Here is a 27890-nt window from a genome sequence, read left to right on the forward strand (position 1 = left end):
ACTTCATGAAAATTTTCAACTTTTTTGAAGCCAAAATTCTTCATGAAAATGTTCGACTTTTTTAAAGCCGAAATCCTGTCGTGAAAATGTTCAACTTTTTTGAATCCGAAATCCTGTCGTGAAAATTTTCAACTTTTTTGAAGCCGAAATACTTCATGAAAATGTTCGACTTTTTTAAAGCCGAAATCCTGTCGTGAAAATTTTCAACTTTTTTGAAGCCGAAATCTTTTCATGAAAATTTTCAACTTTTTTGAAGCCGAAATTTTTTCATGAAAATTTTCAACTTTTTTGAAGCTGAAATACTTCATGAAAATGTTCGACTTTTTTAAAGCCGAAATCCTGTCGTGAAAATTTTCAACTTTTTTGAAGCCGAAATCTTTTCATGAAAATTTTCAACTTTTTTGAAGCCGAAATTTTTTCAAGAAAATTTTCAACTTTTTTGAAGCTGAAATACTTCATGAAAATGTTCGACTTTTTTAAAGCCGAAATCCTGTCGTGAAAATTTTCAACTTTTTGGAAGCCGAAATCTTTTCATGAAAATTTTCAACTTTTTTGAAGCCGAAATCTTTTCATGAAAATGTTCGACTTTTTTAAAGCCGAAATCCTGTCGTGAAAATTTTCAACCTTTTTGAAGCCGAAATACTTCATGAAAATTTTTAACTTTTTTGAAGCTGAAATACTTCATGAAAATTTTGGACTTTTTTAAAGCCGAAATCCTGTCGTGAAAATTTTCAACTTTTTTGAAGCCGAAATCTTTTCATGAAAATTTTCAACTTTTTTGAAGCCGAAATTTTTTCATGAAAATTTTCAACTTTTTTGAAGCTGAAATACTTCATGAAAATGTTCGACTTTTTTAAAACCGAAATCCTGTCGTGAAAATTTTCAACTTTTTGGAAGCCGAAATCTTTTCATGAAAATTTTCAACTTTTTTGAAGCCGAAATCTTTTCATGAAAATTTTCAACTTTTTCGAAGCCGAAATCTTTTCATGAAAATTTTCAACTTTTTTGAAGCCGAAATCTTTTCATGAAAATTTTCAACTTTTTTGAAGCCGAAATCCTGTCGTGAAAATTTTCAACTTTTTTGAATCCGAAATACTTCATGAAAATTTTTAACTTTTTTGAAACCGAAATACTTCATGAAAATGTTCGACTTTTTTAAAGCCGAAATCCTGTCGCGAAAATTTTCAACTTTTTTGAAGCCCAAATCCTGTCGTGAAAATTTTCAACTTTTTTGAAGCCGAAATACTTCATGAAAATGTTCGACTTTTTTAAAGCCGAAATCCTGTCGTGAAAATTTTCAACTTTTTTGAAGCCGAAATCTTTTCATGAAAATTTTCAACTTTTTTGAAGCCGAAATTTTTTCATGAAAATTTTCAACTTTTTTGAAGCTGAAATACTTCATGAAAATGTTCGACTTTTTTAAAGCCGAAATCCTGTCGTGAAAATTTTCAACTTTTTTGAAGCCGAAATCTTTTCATGAAAATTTTCAACTTTTTTGAAGCCGAAATTTTTTCATGAAAATTTTCAACTTTTTTGAAGCTGAAATACTTCATGAAAATGTTCGACTTTTTTAAAACCGAAATCCTGTCGTGAAAATTTTCAACTTTTTGGAAGCCGAAATCTTTTCATGAAAATTTTCAACTTTTTTGAAGCCGAAATCTTTTCATGAAAATTTTCAACTTTTTCGAAGCCGAAATCTTTTCATGAAAATTTTCAACTTTTTTGAAGCCGAAATCTTTTCATGAAAATTTTCAACTTTTTTGAAGCCGAAATCCTGTCGTGAAAATTTTCAACTTTTTTGAATCCGAAATACTTCATGAAAATTTTTAACTTTTTTGAAACCGAAATACTTCATGAAAATGTTCGACTTTTTTAAAGCCGAAATCCTGTCGCGAAAATTTTCAACTTTTTTGAAGCCCAAATCCTGTTGTGAAAATTTTCAACTTTTTTGAAGCCGAAATACTTCATGAAAATGTTCGACTTTTTTAAAGCCGAAATCCTGTCGTGAAAATTTTCAACTTTTTTGAAGCCGAAATCTTTTCATGAAAATTTTCAACTTTTTTGAAGCCGAAATTTTTTCATGAAAATTTTCAACTTTTTTGAAGCTGAAATACTTCATGAAAATGTTCGACTTTTTTAAAGCCGAAATCCTGTCGTGAAAATTTTCAACTTTTTTGAAGCCGAAATCTTTTCATGAAAATTTTCAACTTTTTTGAAGCCGAAATTTTTTCATGAAAATTTTCAACTTTTTTGAAGCTGATATACTTCATGAAAATGTTCGACTTTTTTAAAGCCGAAATCCTGTCGTGAAAATTTTCAACTTTTTGGAAGCCGAAATCTTTTCATGAAAATTTTCAACTTTTTTGAAGCCGAAATCTTTTCATGAAAATGTTCGACTTTTTTAAAGCCGAAATTTTTTCATGAAAATTTTCAACTTTTTTGAAGCTGAAATACTTCATGAAAATGTTCGACTTTTTTAAAACCGAAATCCTGTCGTGAAAATTTTCAACTTTTTGGAAGCCGAAATCTTTTCATGAAAATTTTCAACTTTTTTGAAGCCGAAATCTTTTCATGAAAATTTTCAACTTTTTCGAAGCCGAAATCTTTTCATGAAAATTTTCAACTTTTTTGAAGCCGAAATCTTTTCATGAAAATTTTCAACTTTTTTGAAGCCGAAATCCTGTCGTGAAAATTTTCAACTTTTTTGAATCCGAAATACTTCATGAAAATTTTTAACTTTTTTGAAACCGAAATACTTCATGAAAATGTTCGACTTTTTTAAAGCCGAAATCCTGTCGCGAAAATTTTCAACTTTTTTGAAGCCCAAATCCTGTCGTGAAAATTTTCAACTTTTTTGAAGCCGAAATACTTCATGAAAATGTTCGACTTTTTTAAAGCCGAAATCCTGTCGTGAAAATTTTCAACTTTTTTGAAGCCGAAATCTTTTCATGAAAATTTTCAACTTTTTTGAAGCCGAAATTTTTTCATGAAAATTTTCAACTTTTTTGAAGCTGAAATACTTCATGAAAATGTTCGACTTTTTTAAAGCCGAAATCCTGTCGTGAAAATTTTCAACTTTTTTGAAGCCGAAATCTTTTCATGAAAATTTTCAACTTTTTTGAAGCCGAAATTTTTTCATGAAAATTTTCAACTTTTTTGAAGCTGAAATACTTCATGAAAATGTTCGACTTTTTTAAAACCGAAATCCTGTCGTGAAAATTTTCAACTTTTTGGAAGCCGAAATCTTTTCATGAAAATTTTCAACTTTTTTGAAGCCGAAATCTTTTCATGAAAATTTTCAACTTTTTCGAAGCCGAAATCTTTTCATGAAAATTTTCAACTTTTTTGAAGCCGAAATCTTTTCATGAAAATTTTCAACTTTTTTGAAGCCGAAATCCTGTCGTGAAAATTTTCAACTTTTTTGAATCCGAAATACTTCATGAAAATTTTTAACTTTTTTGAAACCGAAATACTTCATGAAAATGTTCGACTTTTTTAAAGCCGAAATCCTGTCGCGAAAATTTTCAACTTTTTTGAAGCCCAAATCCTGTTGTGAAAATTTTCAACTTTTTTGAAGCCGAAATACTTCATGAAAATGTTCGACTTTTTTAAAGCCGAAATCCTGTCGTGAAAATTTTCAACTTTTTTGAAGCCGAAATCTTTTCATGAAAATTTTGAACTTTTTTGAAGCCGAAATTTTTTCATGAAAATTTTCAACTTTTTTGAAGCTGATATACTTCATGAAAATGTTCGACTTTTTTAAAGCCGAAATCCTGTCGTGAAAATTTTCAACTTTTTGGAAGCCGAAATCTTTTCATGAAAATTTTCAACTTTTTTGAAGCCGAAATCTTTTCATGAAAATGTTCGACTTTTTTAAAGCCGAAATCCTGTCGTGAAAATTTTCAACCTTTTTGAAGCCGAAATACTTCATGAAAATTTTTAACTTTTTTGAAGCTGAAATACTTCATGAAAATTTTGGACTTTTTTAAAGCCGAAATCCTGTCGTGAAAATTTTCAACTTTTTTGAAGCCGAAATCTTTTCATGAAAATTTTCAACTTTTTTGAAGCCGAAATTTTTTCATGAAAATTTTCAACTTTTTTGAAGCTGAAATACTTCATGAAAATGTTCGACTTTTTTAAAACCGAAATCCTGTCGTGAAAATTTTCAACTTTTTGGAAGCCGAAATCTTTTCATGAAAATTTTCAACTTTTTTGAAGCCGAAATCTTTTCATGAAAATTTTCAACTTTTTCGAAGCCGAAATCTTTTCATGAAAATTTTCAACTTTTTTGAAGCCGAAATCTTTTCATGAAAATTTTCAACTTTTTTGAAGCCGAAATCCTGTCGTGAAAATTTTCAACTTTTTTGAATCCGAAATACTTCATGAAAATTTTTAACTTTTTTGAAACCGAAATACTTCATGAAAATGTTCGACTTTTTTAAAGCCGAAATCCTGTCGCGAAAATTTTCAACTTTTTTGAAGCCGAAATCTTTTCATGAAAATTTTCAACTTTTTTGAAGCCGAAATTTTTTCATGAAAATTTTCAACTTTTTTGAAGCTGAAATACTTCATGAAAATGTTCGACTTTTTTAAAACCGAAATCCTGTCGTGAAAATTTTCAACTTTTTGGAAGCCGAAATCTTTTCATGAAAATTTTCAACTTTTTTGAAGCCGAAATCTTTTCATGAAAATTTTCAACTTTTTCGAAGCCGAAATCTTTTCATGAAAATTTTCAACTTTTTTGAAGCCGAAATCTTTTCATGAAAATTTTCAACTTTTTTGAAGCCGAAATCCTGTCGTGAAAATTTTCAACTTTTTTGAATCCGAAATACTTCATGAAAATTTTTAACTTTTTTGAAACCGAAATACTTCATGAAAATGTTCGACTTTTTTAAAGCCGAAATCCTGTCGCGAAAATTTTCAACTTTTTTGAAGCCCAAATCCTGTTGTGAAAATTTTCAACTTTTTTGAAGCCGAAATACTTCATGAAAATGTTCGACTTTTTTAAAGCCGAAATCCTGTCGTGAAAATTTTCAACTTTTTTGAAGCCGAAATCTTTTCATGAAAATTTTCAACTTTTTTGAAGCCGAAATTTTTTCATGAAAATTTTCAACTTTTTTGAAGCTGAAATACTTCATGAAAATGTTCGACTTTTTTAAAGCCGAAATCCTGTCGTGAAAATTTTCAACTTTTTTGAAGCCGAAATCTTTTCATGAAAATTTTCAACTTTTTTGAAGCCGAAATTTTTTCATGAAAATTTTCAACTTTTTTGAAGCTGATATACTTCATGAAAATGTTCGACTTTTTTAAAGCCGAAATCCTGTCGTGAAAATTTTCAACTTTTTGGAAGCCGAAATCTTTTCATGAAAATTTTCAACTTTTTTGAAGCCGAAATCTTTTCATGAAAATGTTCGACTTTTTTAAAGCCGAAATCCTGTCGTGAAAATTTTCAACCTTTTTGAAGCCGAAATACTTCATGAAAATTTTTAACTTTTTTGAAGCTGAAATACTTCATGAAAATTTTGGACTTTTTTAAAGCCGAAATCCTGTCGTGAAAATTTTCAACTTTTTTGAAGCCGAAATCTTTTCATGAAAATTTTCAACTTTTTTGAAGCCGAAATTTTTTCATGAAAATTTTCAACTTTTTTGAAGCTGAAATACTTCATGAAAATGTTCGACTTTTTTAAAACCGAAATCCTGTCGTGAAAATTTTCAACTTTTTGGAAGCCGAAATCTTTTCATGAAAATTTTCAACTTTTTTGAAGCCGAAATCTTTTCATGAAAATTTTCAACTTTTTCGAAGCCGAAATCTTTTCATGAAAATTTTCAACTTTTTTGAAGCCGAAATCTTTTCATGAAAATTTTCAACTTTTTTGAAGCCGAAATCCTGTCGTGAAAATTTTCAACTTTTTTGAATCCGAAATACTTCATGAAAATTTTTAACTTTTTTGAAACCGAAATACTTCATGAAAATGTTCGACTTTTTTAAAGCCGAAATCCTGTCGCGAAAATTTTCAACTTTTTTGAAGCCCAAATACTTCATGAAAATTTTTAACTTTTTTGAAGCCGAAATACTTCATGAAAATGTTCGACTTTTTTAAAGCCGAAATCCTGTCATGAAAATTTTCAACTTTTTTGAAGCCCAAATACTTCATGAAAATGTTCGACTTTTTTAAAGCCGAAATACTTCATGAAAATGTTCGACTTTTTTAAAGCCGAAATCCTGTCGTGAAAATTTTCAACTTTTTTGAAGCCAAAATCTTTTCATGAAAATTTTCAACTTTTTTGAAGCCGAAATCTTTTCATGAAAATTTTCAACTTTTTTGAAGCCGAAATCTTTTCATGAAAATGTTCGACTTTTTTAAAGCCGAAATCCTGTCGTGAAAATTTTCAACTTTTTTGAAGCCGAAATACTTCATGAAAATGTTCGACTTTTTTAAAGCCGAAATCCTGTCGTGAAAATTTTCAACTTTTTTGAAGCCGAAATCTTTTCTTGAAAATTTTCAACTTTTTTGAAGTCGAAATCTTTTCATGAAAATTTTAAATTTTTTTGAAGCCGAAATCTTTTCATGAAAATTTTCAACTTTTTTGAATCCGAAATCTTTTTCTCAAAAATTTTCAACTTTTTAGAAGCTGAAATACTTCATGAAAATGTTCGACTTTTTTAAAGCCGAAATCCTGTCGTGAAAATTTTCAACTTTTTTGAATCCGAAATACTTCATGAAAATGTTCTACTTTTTAAAGCCGAAATCCTGTCGTGAAAATTTTCAACTTTTTTGAAGCCGAAATACTTCATGAAAATGTTCGACTTTTTTAAAGCCGAAATCCTGTCGTGAAAATTTTCAACTTTTTTGAAGCCGAAATCTTTTCTTGAAAATTTTCAACTTTTTTGAAGTCGAAATCTTTTCATGAAAATTTTAAATTTTTTTGAAGCCGAAATCTTTTCATGAAAATTTTCAACTTTTTTGAATCCGAAATCTTTTTCTCAAAAATTTTCAACTTTTTAGAAGCTGAAATACTTCATGAAAATGTTCGACTTTTTTAAAGCCGAAATCCTGTCGTGAAAATTTTCAACTTTTTTGAATCCGAAATACTTCATGAAAATGTTCTACTTTTTAAAGCCGAAATCCTGTCGTGAAAATTTTCAACTTTTTTGAATCCGAAATACTTCATGAAAATTTTTAACTTTTTTGAAGCCAAAATTCTTCATGAAAATGTTCGACTTTTTTAAAGCCGAAATCCTGTCGTGAAAATGTTCAACTTTTTTGAATCCGAAATCCTGTCGTGAAAATTTTCAACTTTTTTGAAGCCGAAATACTTCATGAAAATGTTCGACTTTTTTAAAGCCGAAATCCTGTCGTGAAAATTTTCAACTTTTTTGAAGCCGAAATCTTTTCATGAAAATTTTCAACTTTTTTGAAGCCGAAATTTTTTCATGAAAATTTTCAACTTTTTTGAAGCTGAAATACTTCATGAAAATGTTCGACTTTTTTAAAGCCGAAATCCTGTCGTGAAAATTTTCAACTTTTTTGAAGCCGAAATCTTTTCATGAAAATTTTCAACTTTTTTGAAGCCGAAATTTTTTCATGAAAATTTTCAACTTTTTTGAAGCTGAAATACTTCATGAAAATGTTCGACTTTTTTAAAGCCGAAATCCTGTCGTGAAAATTTTCAACTTTTTGGAAGCCGAAATCTTTTCATGAAAATTTTCAACTTTTTTGAAGCCGAAATCTTTTCATGAAAATGTTCGACTTTTTTAAAGCCGAAATCCTGTCGTGAAAATTTTCAACCTTTTTGAAGCCGAAATACTTCATGAAAATTTTTAACTTTTTTGAAGCTGAAATACTTCATGAAAATTTTGGACTTTTTTAAAGCCGAAATCCTGTCGTGAAAATTTTCAACTTTTTTGAAGCCGAAATCTTTTCATGAAAATTTTGAACTTTTTTGAAGCCGAAATTTTTTCATGAAAATTTTCAACTTTTTTGAAGCTGAAATACTTCATGAAAATGTTCGACTTTTTTAAAACCGAAATCCTGTCGTGAAAATTTTCAACTTTTTGGAAGCCGAAATCTTTTCATGAAAATTTTCAACTTTTTTGAAGCCGAAATCTTTTCATGAAAATTTTCAACTTTTTCGAAGCCGAAATCTTTTCATGAAAATTTTCAACTTTTTTGAAGCCGAAATCTTTTCATGAAAATTTTCAACTTTTTTGAAGCCGAAATCCTGTCGTGAAAATTTTCAACTTTTTTGAATCCGAAATACTTCATGAAAATTTTTAACTTTTTTGAAACCGAAATACTTCATGAAAATGTTCGACTTTTTTAAAGCCGAAATCCTGTCGCGAAAATTTTCAACTTTTTTGAAGCCCAAATACTTCATGAAAATGTTCGACTTTTTTAAAGCCAAAATCCTGTCGTGAAAATTTTCAACTTTTTTGAATCCGAAATACTTCATGAAAATTTTCAACTTTTTTGAAGCCAAAATACTTCATGAAAATGTTCGACTTTTTTAAAGCCGAAATACTTCATGAAAATGTTCGACTTTTTTAAAGCCGAAATCCTGTCGTGAAAATTTTCAACTTTTTTGAAGCCAAAATCTTTTCATGAAAATTTTCAACTTTTTTGAAGCCGAAATCTTTTCATGAAAATTTTCAACTTTTTTGAAGCCGAAATTTTTTCATGAAAATTTTCAACTTTTTTGAAGCTGAAATACTTCATGAAAATGTTCGACTTTTTTAAAGCCAAAATCCTGTCGTGAAAATTTTCAACTTTTTTGAAGCCGAAATCTTTTCATGAAAATTTTCAACTTTTTTGAAGCCGAAATTTTTTCATGAAAATTTTCAACTTTTTTGAAGCTGAAATACTTCATGAAAATGTTCGACTTTTTTAAAGCCGAAATCCTGTCGTGAAAATTTTCAACTTTTTGGAAGCCGAAATCTTTTCATGAAAATTTTCAACTTTTTTGAAGCCGAAATCTTTTCATGAAAATGTTCGACTTTTTTAAAGCCGAAATCCTGTCGTGAAAATTTTCAACCTTTTTGAAGCCGAAATACTTCATGAAAATTTTTAACTTTTTTGAAGCTGAAATACTTCATGAAAATTTTGGACTTTTTTAAAGCCGAAATCCTGTCGTGAAAATTTTCAACTTTTTTGAAGCCGAAATCTTTTCATGAAAATTTTGAACTTTTTTGAAGCCGAAATTTTTTCATGAAAATTTTCAACTTTTTTGAAGCTGAAATACTTCATGAAAATGTTCGACTTTTTTAAAACCGAAATCCTGTCGTGAAAATTTTCAACTTTTTGGAAGCCGAAATCTTTTCATGAAAATTTTCAACTTTTTTGAAGCCGAAATCTTTTCATGAAAATTTTCAACTTTTTCGAAGCCGGAATCTTTTCATGAAAATTTTCAACTTTTTTGAAGCCGAAATCTTTTCATGAAAATTTTCAACTTTTTTGAAGCCGAAATCCTGTCGTGAAAATTTTCAACTTTTTTGAATCCGAAATACTTCATGAAAATTTTTAACTTTTTTGAAACCGAAATACTTCATGAAAATGTTCGACTTTTTTAAAGCCGAAATCCTGTCGCGAAAATTTTCAACTTTTTTGAAGCCCAAATACTTCATGAAAATGTTCGACTTTTTTAAAGCCAAAATCCTGTCGTGAAAATTTTCAACTTTTTTGAATCCGAAATACTTCATGAAAATTTTCAACTTTTTTGAAGCCAAAATACTTCATGAAAATGTTCGACTTTTTTAAAGCCGAAATACTTCATGAAAATGTTCGACTTTTTTAAAGCCGAAATCCTGTCGTGAAAATTTTCAACTTTTTTGAAGCCAAAATCTTTTCATGAAAATTTTCAACTTTTTTGAAGCCGAAATCTTTTCATGAAAATTTTCAACTTTTTTGAAGCTGAAATACTTCATGAAAATGTTCGAATTTTTTAACGCCGAAATCCTGTCGTGAAAATTTTCAACTTTTTTGAAGCCGAAATACTTCATGAAAATGTTCGACTTTTTTAAAGCCGAAATCCTGTCGTGAAAATTTTCAACCTTTTTGAAGCCGAAATACTTCATGAAAATTTTCAACTTTTTTGAAGCTGAAATACTTCATGAAAATGTTCGACTTTTTTAACGCCGAAATCCTGTCGTGAAAATTTTCAACTTTTTTGAAGCCGAAATCCTGTCGTGAAAATTTTCAACTTTTTTGAAGCCGAAATACTTCATGAAAATGTTCGACTTTTTTAAAGCCGAAATCCTGTCGTGAAAATTTTCAACCTTTTTGAAGCCGAAATACTTCATGAAAATTTTTAACTTTTTTGAAGCTGAAATACTTCATGAAAATGTTGGACTTTTTTAAAACCGAAATCCTGTCGTGAAAATTTTCAACTTTTTGGAAGCCGAAATCTTTTCATGAAAATTTTCAACTTTTTTGAAGCCGAAATCTTTTCATGAAAATTTTCAACTTTTTTGAAGCCGAAATCCTGTCGTGAAAATTTTCAACTTTTTTGAATCCGAAATACTTCATGAAAATTTTTAACTTTTTTGAAACCGAAATACTTCATGAAAATGTTCGACTTTTTTAAAGCCGAAGTCCTGTCGCGAAAATTTTCAACTTTTTTGAAGCCCAAATACTTCATGAAAATGTTCGACTTTTTTAAAGCCAAAATCCTGTCGTGAAAATTTTCAACTTTTTTGAATCCGAAATACTTCATGAAAATTTTCAACTTTTTTGAAGCCAAAATACTTCATGAAAATGTTCGACTTTTTTAAAGCCGAAATACTTCATGAAAATGTTCGACTTTTTTAAAGCCGAAATCCTGTCGTGAAAATTTTCAACTTTTTTGAAGCCAAAATCTTTTCATGAAAATTTTCAACTTTTTTGAAGCCGAAATCTTTTCATGAAAATTTTCAACTTTTTTGAAGCTGAAATACTTCATGAAAATGTTGGACATTTTTAAAGCCGAAATCCTGTCGTGAAAATTTTCAACTTTTTTGAATCCGAAATCTTTTCATGAAAATTTTCAACTTTTTTGAAGCTGAAATACTTCATGAAAATGTTCGACCTTTTTAAAGCCGAAATCCTGTCGTGAAAATTTTCATCTTTTTGGAAGCCGAAATCTTTTCATGAAAATTTTCAACTTTTTTGAAGCCGAAATCTTTTCATGAAAATTTTCAACCTTTTTGAAGCCGAAATACTTCATGAAAATTTTTAACTTTTTTGAAGCTGAAATACTTCATGAAAATGTTGGACTTTTTTAAAGCCGAAATCCTGTCGTGAAAATTTTCAACTTTTTTGAAGCCGAAATTTTTTCATGAAAATTTTCAACTTTTTTGAAGCTGAAATACTTCATGAAAATGTTCGACCTTTTTAAAGCCGAAATCCTGTCGTGAAAATTTTCATCTTTTTGGAAGCCGAAATCTTTTCATGAAAATTTTCAACTTTTTCGAAGCCGAAATCTTTTCATGAAAATTTTCAACTTTTTCGAAGCCGAAATCTTTTCATGAAAATTTTCAACTTTTTTGAAGCCGAAATCTTTTCATGAAAATTTTCAACTTTTTTGAAGCCGAAATCCTGTCGTGAAAATTTTCAACTTTTTTGAATCCGAAATACTTCATGAAAATTTTTAACTTTTTTGAAGCCGAAATACTTCATGAAAATGTTCGACTTTATTAAAGCCGAAATCCTGTCGTGAAAATTTTTTAACTTTTTTGAAGCCCAAATACTTCATGAAAATGTTCGACTTTTTTAAAGCCAAAATCCTGTCGTGAAAATTTTCAACTTTTTTGAATCTGAAATACTTCATGAAAATTTTCAACTTTTTTGAAGCCAAAATACTTCATGAAAATGTTCGACTTTTTTAAAGCCGAAATACTTCATGAAAATGTTCGACTTTTTTAAAGCCGAAATCCTGTCGTGAAAATTTTCAACCTTTTTGAAGCCGAAATACTTCATGAAAATTTTCAACTTTTTTGAAGCTGAAATACTTCATGAAAATGTTCGACTTTTTTAAAGCCGAAATCCTGTCGTGAAAATTTTTTAACTTTTTTGAAGCCGAAATACTTCATGAAAATGTTCGACTTTTTTAAAGCCAAAATCCTGTCGTGAAAATTTTCAACTTTTTTGAATCTGAAATACTTCATGAAAATTTTCAACTTTTTTGAAGCCAAAATACTTCATGAAAATGTTCGACTTTTTTAAAGCCGAAATCCTGTCGTGAAAATTTTCAACCTTTTTGAAGCCGAAATACTTCATGAAAATTTTCAACTTTTTTGAAGCTGAAATACTTCATGAAAATGTTCGACTTTTTTAAAGCCGAAATCCTGTCGTGAAAATTTTCAACTTTTTTGTAGCCGAAATCTTTTCATGAAAATTTTCAAATTTTTTGAAGCTTAAATCTTTTCATGAAAATTTTCAAATTTTTTGAAGCCGAAATCTTTTCATGAAAATTTTCAACTTTTTTGAAGCTGAAATACTTCATGAAAATGTTCGACTTTTTTAACGCCGAAATCCTGTCGTGAAAATTTTCAACTTTTTTGAAGCCGAAATCCTGTCGTGAAAATTTTCAACTTTTTTGAAGCCGAAATACTTCATGAAAATGTTCGACTTTTTTAAAGCCGAAATCCTGTCGTGAAAATTTTAAACCTTTTTGAAGCCGAAATACTTCATGAAAATTTTTAACTTTTTTGAAGCTGAAATACTTCATGAAAATGTTGGACTTTTTTAAAGCCGAAATCCTGTCGTGAAAATTTTCAACTTTTTTGAAGCCGAAATCTTTTCATGAAAATTTTCAACTTTTTTGAAGCTGAAATACTTCATGAAAATGTTCGACCTTTTTAAAGCCGAAATCCTGTCGTGAAAATTTTCATCTTTTTGGAAGCCGAAATCTTTTCATGAAAATTTTCAACTTTTTTGAAGCCGAAATCTTTTCATGAAAATTTTCAACCTTTTTGAAGCCGAAATACTTCATGAAAATTTTTAACTTTTTTGAAGCTGAAATACTTCATGAAAATGTTGGACTTTTTTAAAGCCGAAATCCTGTCGTGAAAATTTTCAACTTTTTTGAAGCCGAAATTTTTTCATGAAAATTTTCAACTTTTTTGAAGCTGAAATACTTCATGAAAATGTTCGACCTTTTTAAAGCCGAAATCCTGTCGTGAAAATTTTCATCTTTTTGGAAGCCGAAATCTTTTCATGAAAATTTTCAACTTTTTTGAAGCCGAAATCTTTTCATGAAAATTTTCAACTTTTTCGAAGCCGAAATCTTTTCATGAAAATTTTCAACTTTTTTGAAGCCGAAATCTTTTCATGAAAATTTTCAACTTTTTTGAAGCCGAAATCCTGTCGTGAAAATTTTCAACTTTTTTGAATCCGAAATACTTCATGAAAATTTTTAACTTTTTTGAAGCCGAAATACTTCATGAAAATGTTCGACTTTTTTAAAGCCGAAATCCTGTCGCGAAAATTTTCAACTTTTTTGAAGCCCAAATACTTCATGAAAATGTTCGACTTTTTTAAAGCCGAAATCCTGTCGTGAAAATTTTCAACTTTTTTGAATCCGAAATACTTCATGAAAATGTTCGACTTTTTTAAAGCCGAAATACTTCATGAAAATGTTCGACTTTTTTAAAGCCGAAATCCTGTCGTGAAAATTTTCAACTTTTTTGAAGCCAAAATCTTTTCATGAAAATTTTCAACTTTTTTGAAGCCGAAATCTTTTCATGAAAATTTTCAACTTTTTTGAAGCTGAAATACTTCATGAAAATGTTCGACTTTTTTAACTCCGAAATCCTGTCTTGAAAATTTTCAACTTTTTTGAAGCCCAAATACTTCATGAAAATGTTCGACTTTTTTAAAGCCGAAATCCTGTCGTGAAAATTTGTAACCTTTTTGAAGCCGAAATACTTCATGAAAATGTTAGACTTTTTTGAAGCCGAAATCCTGTCGTGAAAATTTTCATCTTTTTTGAAGCCTAAATACTTCATGAAAATGTTCGACTTTTTTAAAGCCGAAATCCTGTCGTGACAATTTTCAACTTTTTTGAAGCCGAAATCTTTTCATGAAAATTTTCAACTTTTTTGAAGCCGAAATCTTTTCATGAAAATTTTCAACTTTTTTGAAGCCGAAATCCTGTCGTGAAAATTTTCAACTTTTTTGAATCCGAAATACTTCTTGAAAATTTTTAACTTTTTTGAAGCCGAAATACTTCATGAAAATGTTCGACTTTTTTAAAGCCGAAATCCTGTCGTGAAAATTTTTTAACTTTTTTGAAGCCCAAATACTTCATGAAAATGTTCGACTTTTTTAAAGCCAAAATCCTGTCGTGAAAATTTTCAACTTTTTTGAATCTGAAATACTTCATGAAAATTTTCAACTTTTTTGAAGCCAAAATACTTCATGAAAATGTTCGACTTTTTTAAAGCCGAAATACTTCATGAAAATGTTCGACTTTTTTAAAGCCGAAATCCTGTCGTGAAATTTTTCAACCTTTTTGAAGCCGAAATACTTCATGAAAATTTTCAACTTTTTTGAAGCTGAAATACTTCATGAAAATGTTCGACTTTTTTAAAGCCGAAATCCTGTCGTGAAAATTTTCAACTTTTTTGAAGCCGAAATCTTTTCATGAAAATTTTCAAATTTTTTGAAGCTTAAATCTTTTCATGAAAATTTTCAAATTTTTTGAAGCCGAAATCTTTTCATGAAAATTTTCAACTTTTTTGAAGCTGAAATACTTCATGAAAATGTTCGACTTTTTTAACGCCGAAATCCTGTCGTGAAAATTTTCAACTTTTTTGAAGCCGAAATCCTGTCGTGAAAATTTTCAACTTTTTTGAAGCCGAAATACTTCATGAAAATGTTCGACTTTTTTAAAGCCGAAATCCTGTCGTGAAAATTTTAAACCTTTTTGAAGCCGAAATACTTCATGAAAATTTTTAACTTTTTTGAAGCTGAAATACTTCATGAAAATGTTGGACTTTTTTAAAGCCGAAATCCTGTCGTGAAAATTTTCAACTTTTTTGAAGCCGAAATCTTTTCATGAAAATTTTCAACTTTTTTGAAGCTGAAATACTTCATGAAAATGTTCGACCTTTTTAAAGCCGAAATCCTGTCGTGAAAATTTTCATCTTTTTGGAAGCCGAAATCTTTTCATGGAAATTTTCAACTTTTTTGAAGCCGAAATCTTTTCATGAAAATTTTCAACCTTTTTGAAGCCGAAATACTTCATGAAAATTTTTAACTTTTTTGAAGCTGAAATACTTCATGAAAATGTTGGACTTTTTTAAAGCCGAAATCCTGTCGTGAAAATTTTCAACTTTTTTGAAGCCGAAATTTTTTCATGAAAATTTTCAACTTTTTTGAAGCTGAAATACTTCATGAAAATGTTCGACTTTTTTAAAGCCGAAATCCTGTCGTGAAAATTTTCAACTTTTTTGAAGCCGAAATCTTTTCATGAAAATTTTCAAATTTTTTGAAGCTTAAATCTTTTCATGAAAATTTTCAAATTTTTTGAAGCCGAAATCTTTTCATGAAAATTTTCAACTTTTTTGAAGCTGAAATACTTCATGAAAATGTTCGACTTTTTTAACGCCGAAATCCTGTCGTGAAAATTTTCAACTTTTTTGAAGCCGAAATCCTGTCGTGAAAATTTTCAACTTTTTTGAAGCCGAAATACTTCATGAAAATGTTCGACTTTTTTAAAGCCGAAATCCTGTCGTGAAAATTTTAAACCTTTTTGAAGCCGAAATACTTCATGAAAATTTTTAACTTTTTTGAAGCTGAAATACTTCATGAAAATGTTGGACTTTTTTAAAGCCGAAATCCTGTCGTGAAAATTTTCAACTTTTTTGAAGCCGAAATCTTTTCATGAAAATTTTCAACTTTTTTGAAGCTGAAATACTTCATGAAAATGTTCGACCTTTTTAAAGCCGAAATCCTGTCGTGAAAATTTTCATCTTTTTGGAAGCCGAAATCTTTTCATGAAAATTTTCAACTTTTTTGAAGCCGAAATCTTTTCATGAAAATTTTCAACCTTTTTGAAGCCGAAATACTTCATGAAAATTTTTAACTTTTTTGAAGCTGAAATACTTCATGAAAATGTTGGACTTTTTTAAAGCCGAAATCCTGTCGTGAAAATTTTCAACTTTTTTGAAGCCGAAATTTTTTCATGAAAATTTTCAACTTTTTTGAAGCTGAAATACTTCATGAAAATGTTCGACCTTTTTAAAGCCGAAATCCTGTCGTGAAAATTTTCATCTTTTTGGAAGCCGAAATCTTTTCATGAAAATTTTCAACTTTTTTGAAGCCGAAATCTTTTCATGAAAATTTTCAACTTTTTCGAAGCCGAAATCTTTTCATGAAAATTTTCAACTTTTTTGAAGCCGAAATCTTTTCATGAAAATTTTCAACTTTTTTGAAGCCGAAATCCTGTCGTGAAAATTTTCAACTTTTTTGAATCCGAAATACTTCATGAAAATTTTTAACTTTTTTGAAGCCGAAATACTTCATGAAAATGTTCGACTTTTTTAAAGCCGAAATCCTGTCGCGAAAATTTTCAACTTTTTTGAAGCCCAAATACTTCATGAAAATGTTCGACTTTTTTAAAGCCGAAATCCTGTCGTGAAAATTTTCAACTTTTTTGAATCCGAAATACTTCATGAAAATGTTCGACTTTTTTAAAGCCGAAATACTTCATGAAAATGTTTGACTTTTTTAAAGCCGAAATCTTGTCGTGAAAATTTTCAACTTTTTTGAAGCCAAAATCTTTTCATGAAAATTTTCAACTTTTTTGAAGCTGAAATACTTCATGAAAATTTTCAACTTTTTTGAAGCTGAAATACTTCATGAAAATGTTCGACTTTTTTAACGCCGAAATCCTTTCGTGAAAATTTTCAACTTTTTTGAAGCCGAAATCCTGTCGTGAAAATTTTCAACTTTTTTGAAGCCGAAATACTTCATGAAAATGTTCGACTTTTTTAAAGCCGAAATCCTGTCGTGAAAATTTTAAACCTTTTTGAAGCCGAAATACTTCATGAAAATTTTTAACTTTTTTGAAGCTGAAATACTTCATGAAAATGTTGGACTTTTTTAAAGCCGAAATCCTGTCGTGAAAATTTTCAACTTTTTTGAAGCCGAAATCTTTTCATGAAAATTTTCAACTTTTTTGAAGCTGAAATACTTCATGAAAATGTTCGACCTTTTTAAAGCCGAAATCCTGACGTGAAAATTTTCATCTTTTTGGAAGCCGAAATCTTTTCATGAAAATTTTCAACTTTTTTGAAGCCGAAATCTTTTCATGAAAATTTTCAACCTTTTTGAAGCCGAAATACTTCATGAAAATTTTTAACTTTTTTGAAGCTGAAATACTTCATGAAAATGTTGGACTTTTTTAAAGCCGAAATCCTGTCGTGAAAATTTTCAACTTTTTTGAAGCCGAAATTTTTTCATGAAAATTTTCAACTTTTTTGAAGCTGAAATACTTCATGAAAATGTTCGACCTTTTTAAAGCCGAAATCCTGTCGTGAAAATTTTCATCTTTTTGGAAGCCGAAATCTTTTCATGAAAATTTTCAACTTTTTTGAAGCCGAAATCTTTTCATGAAAATTTTCAACTTTTTCGAAGCCGAAATCTTTTCATGAAAATTTTCAACTTTTTTGAAGCCGAAATCTTTTCATGAAAATTTTCAACTTTTTTGAAGCCGAAATCCTGTCGTGAAAATTTTCAACTTTTTTGAATCCGAAATACTTCATGAAAATTTTTAACTTTTTTGAAGCCGAAATACTTCATGAAAATGTTCGACTTTTTTAAAGCCGAAATCCTGTCGCGAAAATTTTCAACTTTTTTGAAGCCCAAATACTTCATGAAAATGTTCGACTTTTTTAAAGCCGAAATCCTGTCGTGAAAATTTTCAACTTTTTTGAATCCGAAATACTTCATGAAAATGTTCGACTTTTTTAAAGCCGAAATACTTCATGAAAATGTTCGACTTTTTTAAAGCCGAAATCCTGTCGTGAAAATTTTCAACTTTTTTGAAGCCAAAATCTTTTCATGAAAATTTTCAACTTTTTTGAAGCCGAAATCTTTTCATGAAAATTTTCAACTTTTTTGAAGCTGAAATACTTCATGAAAATGTTCGACTTTTTTAACTCCGAAATCCTGTCTTGAAAATTTTCAACTTTTTTGAAGCCCAAATACTTCATGAAAATGTTCGACTTTTTTAAAGCCGAAATCCTGTCGTGAAAATTTGTAACCTTTTTGAAGCCGAAATACTTCATGAAAATGTTAGACTTTTTTGAAGCCGAAATCCTGTCGTGAAAATTTTCATCTTTTTTGAAGCCTAAATACTTCATGAAAATGTTCGACTTTTTTAAAGCCGAAATCCTGTCGTGACAATTTTCAACTTTTTTGAAGCCGAAATCTTTTCATGAAAATTTTCAACTTTTTTGAAGCCGAAATCTTTTCATGAAAATTTTCAACTTTTTTGAAACTGAAATACTTCATGAAAATGTTTGACTTTTTTAAAGCCGAAATCCTGTCGTGAAAATTTTCAACTTTTTTGAAGCCAAAATCTTTTCATGAAAATTTTCAACTTTTTTGAAGCCGAAATCTTTTCATGAAAATTTTCAAATTTTTTGAAGCCGAAATCCTGTCGTGAAAATTTTCAACTTTTTTGAATCCGAAATACTTCATGAAAATTTTTAACTTTTTTGAAGCCGAAATACTTCATGAAAATGTTCGACTTTTTTAAAGCCGAAATCCTGTCGTGAAAATTTTCAACTTTTTTGAAGCCCAAATACTTCATGAAAATGTTCGACTTTTTTAAAGCCAAAATCCTGTCGTGAAAATTTTCAACTTTTTTGAATCTGAAATACTTCATGAAAATTTTCAACTTTTTTGAAGCCAAAATACTTCATGAAAATGTTCGACTTTTTTAAAGCCGAAATACTTCATGAAAATGTTCGACTTTTTTAAAGCCGAAATCCTGTCGTGAAAATTTTCAACTTTTTTGAAGCCAAAATCTTTTCATGAAAATTTTCAACTTTTTTGAAGCCAAAATCTTTTCATGAAAATTTTCAACTTTTTTGAAGCCGAAATCTTTTCATGAAAATGTTCGACTTTTTTAACGCCGAAATCCTGTCGTGAAAATTTTCAACTTTTTTGAATCCGAAATACTTCATGAAAATTTTCAACTTTTTTGAAGCCAAAATACTTCATGAAAATTTTCAACTTTTTCGAAGCCGAAATCTTTTCATGAAAATTTTCAACTTTTTTGAAGCCGAAATCTTTTCATGAAAATTTTCAACTTTTTTGAAGCCGAAATCCTGTCGTGAAAATTTTCAACTTTTTTGAATCCGAAATACTTCATGAAAATTTTTAACTTTTTTGAAGCCGAAATACTTCATGAAAATGTTCGACTTTTTTAAAGCCGAAATCCTGTCGCGAAAATTTTCAACTTTTTTGAAGCCCAAATACTTCATGAAAATGTTCGACTTTTTTAAAGCCGAAATACTTCATGAAAATGTTCGACTTTTTTAAAGCCGAAATCCTGTCGTGAAAATTTTCAACTTTTTTGAATCCGAAATACTTCATGAAAATTTTCAACTTTTTTGAAGCCAAAATACTTCATGAAAATGTTCGACTTTTTTAAAGCCGAAATACTTCATGAAAATGTTCGACTTTTTTAAAGCCGAAATCCTGTCGTGAAAATTTTCAACTTTTTTGAAGCCAAAATCTTTTCATGAAAATTTTCAACTTTTTTGAAGCCGAAATCTTTTCATGAAAATTTTCAACTTTTTTGAAGCTGAAATACTTCATGAAAATGTTCGACTTTTTTAACGCCGAAATCCTGTCGTGAAAATTTTCAACTTTTTTGAAGCCGAAATCCTGTCGTGAAAATTTTCAACTTTTTTGAAGCCGAAATACTTCATGAAAATGTTCGACTTTTTTAAAGCCGAAATCCTGTCGTGAAAATTTTAAACCTTTTTGAAGCCGAAATACTTCATGAAAATTTTTAACTTTTTTGAAGCTGAAATACTTCATGAAAATGTTGGACTTTTTTAAAGCCGAAATCCTGTCGTGAAAATTTTCAACTTTTTTGAAGCCGAAATCTTTTCATGAAAATTTTCAACTTTTTTGAAGCTGAAATACTTCATGAAAATGTTCGACCTTTTTAAAGCCGAAATCCTGTCGTGAAAATTTTCATCTTTTTGGAAGCCGAAATCTTTTCATGAAAATTTTCAACTTTTTTGAAGCCGAAATCTTTTCATGAAAATTTTCAACCTTTTTGAAGCCGAAATACTTCATGAAAATTTTTAACTTTTTTGAAGCTGAAATACTTCATGAAAATGTTGGACTTTTTTAAAGCCGAAATCCTGTCGTGAAAATTTTCAACTTTTTTGAAGCCGAAATTTTTTCATGAAAATTTTCAACTTTTTTGAAGCTGAAATACTTCATGAAAATGTTCGACCTTTTTAAAGCCGAAATCCTGTCGTGAAAATTTTCATCTTTTTGGAAGCCGAAATCTTTTCATGAAAATTTTCAACTTTTTTGAAGCCGAAATCTTTTCATGAAAATTTTCAACTTTTTCGAAGCCGAAATCTTTTCATGAAAATTTTCAACTTTTTTGAAGCCGAAATCTTTTCATGAAAATTTTCAACTTTTTTGAAGCCGAAATCCTGTCGTGAAAATTTTCAACTTTTTTGAATCCGAAATACTTCATGAAAATTTTTAACTTTTTTGAAGCCGAAATACTTCATGAAAATGTTCGACTTTTTTAAAGCCGAAATCCTGTCGCGAAAATTTTCAACTTTTTTGAAGCCCAAATACTTCATGAAAATGTTCGACTTTTTTAAAGCCGAAATCCTGTCGTGAAAATTTTCAACTTTTTTGAATCCGAAATACTTCATGAAAATGTTCGACTTTTTTAAAGCCGAAATACTTCATGAAAATGTTCGACTTTTTTAAAGCCGAAATCCTGTCGTGAAAATTTTCAACTTTTTTGAAGCCAAAATCTTTTCATGAAAATTTTCAACTTTTTTGAAGCCGAAATCTTTTCATGAAAATTTTCAACTTTTTTGAAGCTGAAATACTTCATGAAAATGTTCGACTTTTTTAACTCCGAAATCCTGTCTTGAAAATTTTCAACTTTTTTGAAGCCCAAATACTTCATGAAAATGTTCGACTTTTTTAAAGCCGAAATCCTGTCGTGAAAATTTGTAACCTTTTTGAAGCCGAAATACTTCATGAAAATGTTAGACTTTTTTGAAGCCGAAATCCTGTCGTGAAAATTTTCATCTTTTTTGAAGCCTAAATACTTCATGAAAATGTTCGACTTTTTTAAAGCCGAAATCCTGTCGTGACAATTTTCAACTTTTTTGAAGCCGAAATCTTTTCATGAAAATTTTCAACTTTTTTGAAGCCGAAATCCTGTCGTGAAAATTTTCAACTTTTTTGAATCCGAAATACTTCATGAAAATTTTTAACTTTTTTGAAGCCGAAATACTTCATGAAAATGTTCGACTTTTTTAAAGCCGAAATCCTGTCGTGAAAATTTTTTAACTTTTTTGAAGCCCAAATACTTCATGAAAATGTTCGACTTTTTTAAAGCCAAAATCCTGTCGTGAAAATTTTCAACTTTTTTGAATCTGAAATACTTCATGAAAATTTTCAACTTTTTTGAAGCCAAAATACTTCATGAAAATGTTCGACTTTTTTAAAGCCGAAATACTTCATGAAAATGTTCGACTTTTTTAAAGCCGAAATCCTGTCGTGAAATTTTTCAACCTTTTTGAAGCCGAAATACTTCATGAAAATTTTCAACTTTTTTGAAGCTGAAATACTTCATGAAAATGTTCGACTTTTTTAAAGCCGAAATCCTGTCGTGAAAATTTTCAACTTTTTTGAAGCCGAAATCTTTTCATGAAAATTTTCAAATTTTTTGAAGCTTAAATCTTTTCATGAAAATTTTCAAATTTTTTGAAGCCGAAATCTTTTCATGAAAATTTTCAACTTTTTTGAAGCTGAAATACTTCATGAAAATGTTCGACTTTTTTAACGCCGAAATCCTGTCGTGAAAATTTTCAACTTTTTTGAAGCCGAAATCCTGTCGTGAAAATTTTCAACTTTTTTGAAGCCGAAATACTTCATGAAAATGTTCGACTTTTTTAAAGCCGAAATCCTGTCGTGAAAATTTTAAACCTTTTTGAAGCCGAAATACTTCATGAAAATTTTTAACTTTTTTGAAGCTGAAATACTTCATGAAAATGTTGGACTTTTTTAAAGCCGAAATCCTGTCGTGAAAATTTTCAACTTTTTTGAAGCCGAAATCTTTTCATGAAAATTTTCAACTTTTTTGAAGCTGAAATACTTCATGAAAATGTTCGACCTTTTTAAAGCCGAAATCCTGTCGTGAAAATTTTCATCTTTTTGGAAGCCGAAATCTTTTCATGAAAATTTTCAACTTTTTTGAAGCCGAAATCTTTTCATGAAAATTTTCAACCTTTTTGAAGCCGAAATACTTCATGAAAATTTTTAACTTTTTTGAAGCTGAAATACTTCATGAAAATGTTGGACTTTTTTAAAGCCGAAATCCTGTCGTGAAAATTTTCAACTTTTTTGAAGCCGAAATTTTTTCATGAAAATTTTCAACTTTTTTGAAGCTGAAATACTTCATGAAAATGTTCGACCTTTTTAAAGCCGAAATCCTGTCGTGAAAATTTTCATCTTTTTGGAAGCCGAAATCTTTTCATGAAAATTTTCAACTTTTTTGAAGCCGAAATCTTTTCATGAAAATTTTCAACTTTTTCGAAGCCGAAATCTTTTCATGAAAATTTTCAACTTTTTTGAAGCCGAAATCTTTTCATGAAAATTTTCAACTTTTTTGAAGCCGAAATCCTGTCGTGAAAATTTTCAACTTTTTTGAATCCGAAATACTTCATGAAAATTTTTAACTTTTTTGAAGCCGAAATACTTCATGAAAATGTTCGACTTTTTTAAAGCCGAAATCCTGTCGCGAAAATTTTCAACTTTTTTGAAGCCCAAATACTTCATGAAAATGTTCGACTTTTTTAAAGCCGAAATCCTGTCGTGAAAATTTTCAACTTTTTTGAATCCGAAATACTTCATGAAAATGTTCGACTTTTTTAAAGCCGAAATACTTCATGAAAATGTTCGACTTTTTTAAAGCCGAAATCCTGTCGTGAAAATTTTCAACTTTTTTGAAGCCAAAATCTTTTCATGAAAATTTTCAACTTTTTTGAAGCCGAAATCTTTTCATGAAAATTTTCAACTTTTTTGAAGCTGAAATACTTCATGAAAATGTTCGACTTTTTTAACTCCGAAATCCTGTCTTGAAAATTTTCAACTTTTTTGAAGCCCAAATACTTCATGAAAATGTTCGACTTTTTTAAAGCCGAAATCCTGTCGTGAAAATTTGTAACCTTTTTGAAGCCGAAATACTTCATGAAAATGTTAGACTTTTTTGAAGCCGAAATCCTGTCGTGAAAATTTTCATCTTTTTTGAAGCCTAAATACTTCATGAAAATGTTCGACTTTTTTAAAGCCGAAATCCTGTCGTGACAATTTTCAACTTTTTTGAAGCCGAAATCTTTTCATGAAAATTTTCAACTTTTTTGAAGCCGAAATCCTGTCGTGAAAATTTTCAACTTTTTTGAATCCGAAATACTTCATGAAAATTTTTAACTTTTTTGAAGCCGAAATACTTCATGAAAATGTTCGACTTTTTTAAAGCCGAAATCCTGTCGTGAAAATTTTTTAACTTTTTTGAAGCCCAAATACTTCATGAAAATGTTCGACTTTTTTAAAGCCAAAATCCTGTCGTGAAAATTTTCAACTTTTTTGAATCTGAAATACTTCATGAAAATTTTCAACTTTTTTGAAGCCAAAATACTTCATGAAAATGTTCGACTTTTTTAAAGCCGAAATACTTCATGAAAATGTTCGACTTTTTTAAAGCCGAAATCCTGTCGTGAAATTTTTCAACCTTTTTGAAGCCGAAATACTTCATGAAAATTTTCAACTTTTTTGAAGCTGAAATACTTCATGAAAATGTTCGACTTTTTTAAAGCCGAAATCCTGTCGTGAAAATTTTCAACTTTTTTGAAGCCGAAATCTTTTCATGAAAATTTTCAAATTTTTTGAAGCTTAAATCTTTTCATGAAAATTTTCAAATTTTTTGAAGCCGAAATCTTTTCATGAAAATTTTCAACTTTTTTGAAGCTGAAATACTTCATGAAAATGTTCGACTTTTTTAACGCCGAAATCCTGTCGTGAAAATTTTCAACTTTTTTGAAGCCGAAATCCTGTCGTGAAAATTTTCAACTTTTTTGAAGCCGAAATACTTCATGAAAATGTTCGACTTTTTTAAAGCCGAAATCCTGTCGTGAAAATTTTAAACCTTTTTGAAGCCGAAATACTTCATGAAAATTTTTAACTTTTTTGAAGCTGAAATACTTCATGAAAATGTTGGACTTTTTTAAAGCCGAAATCCTGTCGTGAAAATTTTCAACTTTTTTGAAGCCGAAATCTTTTCATGAAAATTTTCAACTTTTTTGAAGCTGAAATACTTCATGAAAATGTTCGACCTTTTTAAAGCCGAAATCCTGTCGTGAAAATTTTCATCTTTTTGGAAGCCGAAATCTTTTCATGAAAATTTTCAACTTTTTTGAAGCCGAAATCTTTTCATGAAAATTTTCAACCTTTTTGAAGCCGAAATACTTCATGAAAATTTTTAACTTTTTTGAAGCTGAAATACTTCATGAAAATGTTGGACTTTTTTAAAGCCGAAATCCTGTCGTGAAAATTTTCAACTTTTTTGAAGCCGAAATTTTTTCATGAAAATTTTCAACTTTTTTGAAGCTGAAATACTTCATGAAAATGTTCGACTTTTTTAAAGCCGAAATCCTGTCGTGAAAATTTTCAACTTTTTTGAAGCCGAAATCTTTTCATGAAAATTTTCAAATTTTTTGAAGCTTAAATCTTTTCATGAAAATTTTCAAATTTTTTGAAGCCGAAATCTTTTCATGAAAATTTTCAACTTTTTTGAAGCTGAAATACTTCATGAAAATGTTCGACTTTTTTAACGCCGAAATCCTGTCGTGAAAATTTTCAACTTTTTTGAAGCCGAAATCTTTTCATGAAAATTTTCAACTTTTTTGAAGCTGAAATACTTCATGAAAATGTTCGACCTTTTTAAAGCCGAAATCCTGTCGTGAAAATTTTCATCTTTTTGGAAGCCGAAATCTTTTCATGAAAATTTTCAACTTTTTTGAAGCCGAAATCTTTTCATGAAAATTTTCAACCTTTTTGAAGCCGAAATACTTCATGAAAATTTTTAACTTTTTTGAAGCTGAAATACTTCATGAAAATGTTGGACTTTTTTAAAGCCGAAATCCTGTCGTGAAAATTTTCAACTTTTTTGAAGCCGAAATTTTTTCATGAAAATTTTCAACTTTTTTGAAGCTGAAATACTTCATGAAAATGTTCGACCTTTTTAAAGCCGAAATCCTGTCGTGAAAATTTTCATCTTTTTGGAAGCCGAAATCTTTTCATGAAAATTTTCAACTTTTTTGAAGCCGAAATCTTTTCATGAAAATTTTCAACTTTTTCGAAGCCGAAATCTTTTCATGAAAATTTTCAACTTTTTTGAAGCCGAAATCTTTTCATGAAAATTTTCAACTTTTTTGAAGCCGAAATCCTGTCGTGAAAATTTTCAACTTTTTTGAATCCGAAATACTTCATGAAAATTTTTAACTTTTTTGAAGCCGAAATACTTCATGAAAATGTTCGACTTTTTTAAAGCCGAAATCCTGTCGCGAAAATTTTCAACTTTTTTGAAGCCCAAATACTTCATGAAAATGTTCGACTTTTTTAAAGCCGAAATCCTGTCGTGAAAATTTTCAACTTTTTTGAATCCGAAATACTTCATGAAAATGTTCGACTTTTTTAAAGCCGAAATACTTCATGAAAATGTTCGACTTTTTTAAAGCCGAAATCCTGTCGTGAAAATTTTCAACTTTTTTGAAGCCAAAATCTTTTCATGAAAATTTTCAACTTTTTTGAAGCCGAAATCTTTTCATGAAAATTTTCAACTTTTTTGAAGCTGAAATACTTCATGAAAATGTTCGACTTTTTTAACTCCGAAATCCTGTCTTGAAAATTTTCAACTTTTTTGAAGCCCAAATACTTCATGAAAATGTTCGACTTTTTTAAAGCCGAAATCCTGTCGTGAAAATTTGTAACCTTTTTGAAGCCGAAATACTTCATGAAAATGTTAGACTTTTTTGAAGCCGAAATCCTGTCGTGAAAATTTTCATCTTTTTTGAAGCCTAAATACTTCATGAAAATGTTCGACTTTTTTAAAGCCGAAATCCTGTCGTGACAATTTTCAACTTTTTTGAAGCCGAAATCTTTTCATGAAAATTTTCAACTTTTTTGAAGCCGAAATCCTGTCGTGAAAATTTTCAACTTTTTTGAATCCGAAATACTTCATGAAAATTTTTAACTTTTTTGAAGCCGAAATACTTCATGAAAATGTTCGACTTTTTTAAAGCCGAAATCCTGTCGTGAAAATTTTTTAACTTTTTTGAAGCCCAAATACTTCATGAAAATGTTCGACTTTTTTAAAGCCAAAATCCTGTCGTGAAAATTTTCAACTTTTTTGAATCTGAAATACTTCATGAAAATTTTCAACTTTTTTGAAGCCAAAATACTTCATGAAAATGTTCGACTTTTTTAAAGCCGAAATACTTCATGAAAATGTTCGACTTTTTTAAAGCCGAAATCCTGTCGTGAAATTTTTCAACCTTTTTGAAGCCGAAATACTTCATGAAAATTTTCAACTTTTTTGAAGCTGAAATACTTCATGAAAATGTTCGACTTTTTTAAAGCCGAAATCCTGTCGTGAAAATTTTCAACTTTTTTGAAGCCGAAATCTTTTCATGAAAATTTTCAAATTTTTTGAAGCTTAAATCTTTTCATGAAAATTTTCAAATTTTTTGAAGCCGAAATCTTTTCATGAAAATTTTCAACTTTTTTGAAGCTGAAATACTTCATGAAAATGTTCGACTTTTTTAACGCCGAAATCCTGTCGTGAAAATTTTCAACTTTTTTGAAGCCGAAATCCTGTCGTGAAAATTTTCAACTTTTTTGAAGCCGAAATACTTCATGAAAATGTTCGACTTTTTTAAAGCCGAAATCCTGTCGTGAAAATTTTAAACCTTTTTGAAGCCGAAATACTTCATGAAAATTTTTAACTTTTTTGAAGCTGAAATACTTCATGAAAATGTTGGACTTTTTTAAAGCCGAAATCCTGTCGTGAAAATTTTCAACTTTTTTGAAGCCGAAATCTTTTCATGAAAATTTTCAACTTTTTTGAAGCTGAAATACTTCATGAAAATGTTCGACCTTTTTAAAGCCGAAATCCTGTCGTGAAAATTTTCATCTTTTTGGAAGCCGAAATCTTTTCATGAAAATTTTCAACTTTTTTGAAGCCGAAATCTTTTCATGAAAATTTTCAACCTTTTTGAAGCCGAAATACTTCATGAAAATTTTTAACTTTTTTGAAGCTGAAATACTTCATGAAAATGTTGGACTTTTTTAAAGCCGAAATCCTGTCGTGAAAATTTTCAACTTTTTTGAAGCCGAAATTTTTTCATGAAAATTTTCAACTTTTTTGAAGCTGAAATACTTCATGAAAATGTTCGACTTTTTTAAAGCCGAAATCCTGTCGTGAAAATTTTCAACTTTTTTGAAGCCGAAATCTTTTCATGAAAATTTTCAAATTTTTTGAAGCTTAAATCTTTTCATGAAAATTTTCAAATTTTTTGAAGCCGAAATCTTTTCATGAAAATTTTCAACTTTTTTGAAGCTGAAATACTT

The sequence above is a fragment of the Labrus mixtus genome, chromosome 17 (assembly GCF_963584025.1).
Source record: "Labrus mixtus chromosome 17, fLabMix1.1, whole genome shotgun sequence".
In the NCBI taxonomy this organism is placed as follows: domain Eukaryota; kingdom Metazoa; phylum Chordata; class Actinopteri; order Labriformes; family Labridae; genus Labrus; species Labrus mixtus.